This window comes from Ursus maritimus, unplaced genomic scaffold (genome assembly GCF_017311325.1).
Source record: "Ursus maritimus isolate PB19 unplaced genomic scaffold, ASM1731132v1 scaffold_33, whole genome shotgun sequence".
Lineage (NCBI taxonomy): Eukaryota > Metazoa > Chordata > Mammalia > Carnivora > Ursidae > Ursus > Ursus maritimus.
Window position 1 is genome coordinate 1219448 of NW_024425897.1, and position 6151 is coordinate 1225598.

The following is a 6151-nucleotide window of genomic DNA, read 5'->3' on the forward strand; positions in this document are numbered from 1 at the left end:
GACCTTGAGAGGCTAGCTGCTGCTGGGAAAAGGTCATTTATTACTATCTAGGAAACCCTAGTTGTGAGATCCTTCAGATGTGTACGGTCGGTGGGCCATATGCTTGGGGGAGATTGCCAACATGTATCTTGGGGAGGAGAGATAAAGGACGTTTCCAAAGGAATTTTTATATGTTAAAGAAGACTTACAGGATCCTGGGAGGTTGGGCCTCTCGCCCTTAGCAAAGTATTAACGTGGAGGCACCTGAGCTCCCAGAGGAAGGTCATCTTGCCTGTTTCAAGGACTTGTCAATTGGCTCTAAGTAGTAAGGAATTTTTTTTCTTTTGCCTGTGTTTCCCACATCGCCCAAGACTCCACAAGGTCAAGCACGGACCTGCAACAACCCTGCTGGAAGTCGGAGCTGGTTTTCCTCAGATCCCAAGTCCGGAGGGCAGACCCTGCCTGATGGGGGAGCCCTGCCCGCCCAGCCCCAATAGTGCTGCCAAACCACAAAAGAGTTGGGAATGTCGAAAGGACACCCCTTGACTCTTCCAACCCTTGGCTTTCTGCATTTGATTCTCACCTAGTTGGTGTCCTGAGAAGGTGGAAGTGAGGGGTAGGGGAAGAGGGGTGACCTGCCACAGCCACCAGCCCCTCACAATAGGCGCAGCCCATGGCTAGTGTAGAGTGGCGACAGCCCTCCCCCTCGGTGCGAGTTCACGCCTCCACGCCGCCTCCTACAAGCTAGGGCCTTTCACTCTAGAGATAGGGAAACTGAGGCCCAGAGCGGGCGGGGATCTGCCCTGGCACTCAGCAGGAAGCAGGGAGAAGTACTGCTCACGCTAAAAATAATCAATACAGCGCGCCTGGGGGCTCAGTCGGTTAAGCATCCTCCTTCGGCTCAGATCACGATCCCAGGGTCCTGGGATCTAGTCTCACACTGGGATCCCTGCTCTGCGGGGAGCCTGCTTCTCCTTCTCCCTCTGCAGCTCCCCACCCCCGTCCCCGCCGCTTATGTTCTCTCTGTCAAATAAATAAAATTTTAAAAACAAAAACAAAGACTGTGTTTAAAAATAATCAATACATGCAACGAGGTGGATAGAAATAGAGGGCATTATGCTAAGCGAAATAAGTCAGAGAAAGACAATTACCATATGATCCCACTGATACGTGGAATTTGAGAAACAAGGCAGAGGATCATAGGGGAAGAGAGGAAAAAACAAAACAAGACGAAACCAGAGAGGGAGACAAACCATAAGAGACTCTTAATCACAGGAAATAAACTTGAGGGGCGCCTGGGTGGCGCAGTCGTTAAGCATCTGCCTTGGGTTCAGGGCGTGATCCCGGCGTTATGGGATCGAGCCCCATATCAGGCTCCTCCGCTAGGAGCCTGCTTCTTCCTCTCCCACTCCCCCTGCTTGTGTTCCCTCTCTCGCTGGCTGTGTCTCTATCTCTGTCAAATAAATAAATAAAATCTTTAAAAAAAATTAACTTGAGGGTCGCTGGAGGGGAGAGGGGTTGGAGGGATGGGGTAACTGGGTGATGGACATTAAGGAGGGCATGTGATATAATGAACACTGGGTATTATATAAGACTGATAAATCACAGACCTGTACCTCTTTAACCAATAATACATTACATGTTAATTAATTGAATTTAAATTTAAAAAAATAATAAATACAGAAAAGCCAGTAAGACTCCCATGGGGGTCCAGGCCACACCCCCAGCAAGCCGGCTCTGCTGCTCTTTACCCCTACAGAAGCAACAGGGCCGCCTCTCGGACCGGCCTGTCCCAGAAAATGCCTCTGCCTGTTGCCCGGGCCTGGGTCCCAGCGCTGGCGCGAGCGGGACGTCCCACAGAGCTGGTCTCCAGACCCCCCAGGGACCGGTTCAGCCCGCTGGGTTCCGGAGATTTCCCCCACGCCGCTGCCACCCGCTCCGGCCACGAGGGGGCGACAAAGGCCAGGCTGTGCCGCAGCGCGCTCCCCTGAGCTCCTCCGGCCCCACCGAGCTGCGCCGCCTCGGGAGGGCTCCGTTCTGGCCCGGAACTCTCCGTCACCTGGTGCGGCGGCACTTCAGGGGACCGAGCTGCCCCCACAAAGCCTGGGCGTCTGAGCCCTGGCCTAGGCCCCGGCTTCTCCTCCTCCACCCACCCCCGGGTGATTTCCCTGCCTCTGTCCTGCGCACCCAGCCTGTGCCACACCAGGTGGGCCAGGGCCTGGGGCCGAAACTCTGCTGGCGGTCCCCCCTCCCCGCCTCGTCTCTGCTCCTTGAGGGCGGGCCAGTGGGCTGGGCTAGCGCCGTCCCCCCTGGAGTGGGGCTCAGTTCGGAGCCAGCCTCCCCCGCCCCGCCTCTCCTCCAGGGCTCAGGCTCGGGCGTCTCCGGGCCTGAGTGCTGGGCGGAGCCCTACCCCAGGGTGAGGTACCTAGCACCTGACTTAGGGTGCACCCGTTCTGGGCCTGCCTCAGCCTCTCTGGGCCTCCATTCCCCGGAGGTGCTGCAAAGTGGGAGCAGCCTGGAGCTCCCTGTGGCTCGAGGCCACCCAAAGGCCCGTCCTCCTCGTGGTCTTTCCCGTTCCTCACATGGGGATGGCTGCCTCTGACCCCCCCCACCGCCCCAGAAGCCTCTGGAGGAGGTATGGGGGCAGAGGTCAGGAGGCCAGCCGACCTTGGACACCACCATGCACGGCTTTCCAGCTAGAGGCTGCGGCCACCCCCAGCGGGGCTTCTGCGGTCCTAACAGGTAGCTCCTCTCTCTGAGTCGTTCGCTTACCCGCAAAACCGGGACATCATAACCAGCGCTGCGCGCGCAGTGTGTCTTCAGGCCGGTGTGTGTCTGATGACCTTCCCTGCACTGCGCCTCCTGAGGACAGGCGCCTGGCCCTCTCCTGATCCGCACGCTTGTCCCAGACAGGCCGTACCCTTGGGTATGTGAACGCGGGGCGGGCGGGGGGGGCTGCAGCCCAGTTGGACATCCCGGGCGGGGGGCAGGGGTGCAGAAGACCAGGCCTGCGAGCCCTACCCCAAATCCTGCTTCACCCTCCCCCTCAGGGCTGGCAGGCTTCATTCCAGTCCTGGGTCTCATTTCCAATGAAATGGTTCAGAAAAAGAAGAAAAGGAAGGGAGGAAGGGAGGAAGGGAGGGAGGGAGGAAGGGAGGGAGGGAGGAAGGAAGGGAGGGAGGGAGGGAGGGAGCGAGGGCGGGCTACAACCAGCTGCAGCAGCCCCTCCTGGCCGCCCTTTGATATTTGAGGACTGGACCATGAGACTGGTTGCCGCTAGGAAATTTGAAGCCATCTTAATTAGATGGAAAGAATGTCCTTGTGGTTGGCTGCTCTAAAAATACAGCTGTGCCCACATCTGGAGGGGGAGGGTGGGAGGTGGGGGGTGATCAGGCCAAAGTCTGAAGCACTGATGCATTCCTTGGGGAAGAGAGGACACCCCCCCCCACCCGCCCCAGCAGGGCCCAGGGAAGGAGAGGGGAGGGCACCAAAGCGGTCATTCCCCTGTGGCCGGGCCACCTGCCACAGTGGGGGGATGTGGGAGCTGAACAGGCAGCCCAGCCCTTCCTGGGTCCCCCCTCACCCCTTCATGGAGCCCTTCCCACACCTCTGCTGCCCCGAGGGGACGACGCGCAGGGGCCTGACCGGTGCGCTGCTGCTTTACCAGCCCCTGCCCGACCTGACGCAGCTGGCCGTCTGGCCACAGGCTTCCAAGATGGAGGGATTTTTTTTCTGGGCTTTATGATGTTGGGTGGTATTTGTCAGCTTTTATGAGTTTAGTGTTTGCTTTGTTTGAGTTCTCCTTCTAAGTCAGTGTTCCCTTTTGCACCTAATCTTGCCATTTTCATTTTGCATTTGTTTTGTTAAAGAGGCCCCAGTCGCTGGGGTAAGCAAAGCGTGGGGAGGTGGGAATTCTGGTGGCATGGCCACGGGGCAGACAGGCCACGGGGGGGTGGGCGACAGGCCATGAGCGCACTGCCTGATGACCTGCTAACGAGCAGGAAGACTGGAGGACAGTGTGGCCCCGGGTTCCGCACACGAACCAGACCCACGTTTGTGGCCCCCCGGGTGTGCAGACAAGCAGCTGTGGGGTCTTCTTCACTGCGCTTTGTGCTTCTCCTGTCTCGGTGAACTGGCATCCTAGCCCTGCCATTTGGCTGGCTCTGACAAGCAGATATTCCAGTTCGCCCCAAACGCCACCCACAGCGCTGAGCCCGAAAATAGCTGAGGCCAGTGAGAGGGAGGCTCCGCCAGACACTCTGGGGACTCTGAGTGGCAGGCCGGAGGTGGCTTTGACATTCCCGCAGTGGCCGCAGAAGGAAGTGGGAATTAAGGGCAATTGCTGAGGCTCGAGACAGCTGGGCCCAAGCTTAGGCTGGCCTGGCAGCTGAGGCTGGGGAGGGACCGGCTCATCCAGCCATCTGGGGTCAGGCACAGTGAAACTGAGGCCCAGGCCGAGAGCCAGGCGCCCAAGCTGCTCAGCAGGGGAGCATCACCGAGGGAGCCGAGGCTCACGATGGAGACACTCCAGAAGCCCAGAGGCCGCAAAGAGGTTTTGCCTCCAAACTGTGGCTGGAGAAGGGTCTGAGGCTGCGCGAGGCTGGCCGGTCAGCGGTACCCTCCACAGGCACCTGCCGGTGATGCCCTCGCTCCAGTGCTGAATTCCCCTCCTGTGCCCCACAATAGGATAGGGGCAGCTCACCGCCTGGCCACCAGCCTGGCCACCAGCCCCTTCCATCACGCCTCATGGTGGCAGAGCCAGCCCTGGCGCTTTGGTGTCTTGGGACCTGTCTCTCTAGCCGAGCGTCTGCCAGTAGGTGACTTACTCTCTCTGAGCCTGTTTCCTCATCTGTAACAGTAACCTCCCTGGTAACGTGGCCGTGCAATATTGTGTGATTTATAAGAAATAGCTATATTCGGTCGTTCAGATGAACAAAGTATATTTCTCATATATATTAGGTCTGTACCCACAGTTCCTTGCTCACAGCTCCCCAAACCCTTGGAATTTCTGGACGGATAAGAACAAAGGGAGCATCTTTTGTTATAATATCTGTTCTCTCATCCTCTGTTCCTGAAGATTCTTCGGAGCCATAAAGGTGAAATGGGTGTCTTATTCCGCATAACAAGGTCCTGTCCATCACAGCGGGGTTTATGTCAAGGAGGTGACTTTCAGAAAGCACTTCAGGATGGGGGCTGGTTGCCAGGGGAACCGCCCATGAATCAAGGGGTGGAACTTTCAGTCCCACCCCGGGAGGTTGTGGGGGGTGGAGGAGAAGAGCTGGGGTGGATTCAGTCACCAGTGGCCCATGATTTAATCAATCGTGCCTAAGTAATGAAGCCTCCAAAAGGATGGGGTTCTGAGAACTTCCAGGCTGGGGAAGCAGAACGCTTCCACGTGCCGCTGTGCAGAGCCCCAAACTCCACGAGGGCAGAAGCTCCTTTGTTTGGGGCCTCACACTAGGTATCTCTTCCTGCGGCTGTTGATTGATAGACTTTTTTTTTTTTTTAAGTAATCTGTGCACCCAGTGTGGGGCTCGAACTTACAAACCCAAGATCAAGAGTGGCAGCTCTTCCGACTGAGCCAGCCAGGCGCCCCATTGGTACCCCTTAATATCTTTTGAATTCAACCAATAATCTAGTGAGTAAACAGGTTTTCTGAAATCTGTGGGTCACTCTAGCAAATTAGTGGAGCCCAAAGACGGGGTTGTGGGAACCTCTGATTTATAGCCAAGAAGTACATTTAATAATCTTTCGACTCTCCCCTGAAGTAGGGGACGGCCTTGGGGGGACCAAGCCCTTAACCTGTGGAGTCGGATGCTATCTCAGGATGGAGCGTCAGAATTGAGCTGAACTCTCGGACACCCCGTTGGTGTCTGTGTTGCCTGTTGGTGTAGGGAAGCGTGAACACACACCTCACACACACCTCGGAATTGGGTCCAGGAACCCGTTGAGGTGGTGGGGCTTAAGTGAGGGGTGCAGAATCTGGTGAGGGGTCACCGAGCAGCTCTTCTGACTGTGGTGACTGGCTTCAACCTGGATCTCAGGGCCCACTTGTTCTTGCCTCCCCCATGAGACATGGATTTTTTTTTAATTTAAATATTTTATTCATTTATTTGACAGAATGAGAGAGAGAGAGAGAGAGAGCACAAGCCAGCGGGGGGGGGGGGGGGGG